The sequence below is a fragment of the Cibotium barometz genome, unplaced genomic scaffold (genome assembly GCF_041138505.1).
Source record: "Cibotium barometz isolate CiBa-2024 unplaced genomic scaffold, ASM4113850v1 ctg200, whole genome shotgun sequence".
NCBI classification, from domain to species: Eukaryota; Viridiplantae; Streptophyta; class Polypodiopsida; order Cyatheales; family Cibotiaceae; genus Cibotium; species Cibotium barometz.
In genome coordinates, this window is record NW_028229431.1 from 471,507 (window position 1) to 472,774 (window position 1,268).

Sequence of the window (1,268 nt, forward strand, 5' to 3'; positions counted from 1 at the left end):
CTCGTGACGCTGCGTAGCAATGTCGCTGTGAAGCAGCGCCCTAAACAGCTTCACCGTGCCCAACCCTAAGCAGCTTCTGTTCACCGTGGCCCAACCCTAAGCAACTTCTCGATTTTTGGTTCAGGTTTAGGATTTGGGGTCCGGAGACGCCGTGGAGTGGCCCTAAGCAGCTTCTGGTGTTCGTTCTGGCTCACTAAACAGCAATTCTTCGCGTGCCAGAAACACATCCTACCATCATTCTTTTGTGATTCTGACGTTACGAGATTGATCATGACGCTGCGTAGCAACGTCGTTGCGCAGCAGCGCCATGCTGCAAAGCAGCGCCCTAACCAGCTTCACCGTGCCCAACCCTAAGCAGCTTCTGTTCACCGTGGGTTTGGGGTCCAGAGACGGCGTGGAGTGGCCCTAAGTAGCTTCTGGTGTTGGTTCTTGCTCACTAAACAACAATTTTGCACGTGCCAGAAACACATCCTCCCATCAACTTTTTGCGCTTCTGACGTTTTGAGATTGATCGTGACACTATGTAGCAGTGTCGTTGCGCAATAGCGTTGGTGCGTTGTTGCTCCCTAAGCAGCTTCTGTTCACCGTGCCCAACCCTAACCAGCTTCTGTTCACCGTGGCCCAACGCTAAGTAGCTTCTCGATTTTTGGTTTTGTTTTAGGGTTTGGGGTCCGGAGACGCCATGGAGTGGTCCTAAGTAGCTTCTGGTGTTGGTTCTTGCTCACTAAACAGCAATTTTGCACGTGCCAGAAACACATCCTCCCATCATTTTTTTACGATTCTGACGTTCCGAGAGATTGATCGTGGCACTACATAGCAGCGTCGCTGCGCAGCACTGCCATGCTGCGAAGCAACGTTGCTACGCAACAGCGCCCTAAGCAGCTTCTGTTCATCGTGCCCAACCCTAAGCAGCTTCTGTTCACCGTGGTGGCCAACCCTATGCACGTTCTGGATTTTGGGTTCGGGTTCGGGGTTTGGGATCCAGAGACGCCGTGGAGTAGCCCTAAGCAGCTTTTGATGTTGGTTCTGGCTCACTAAACAGCAATTCTACGCGTGCCAAAAACACATCCTCCCATCATTTCTTTGTGATTCTCACGTTACGAGATTGATCGTGATGCTGCGTATAGCAACGTCGCTGCACAACAGCGTTGGTGCGTTGCTGCTCTCTAAGCAGCTTCTGTTCACCGTGCCCAACCCTAACCAGCTTCTGTTTACCGTGGCCCAACGCTAAAGCAGCTTCTGGATTTTTTGTTCTAGTTTAGGGTTTG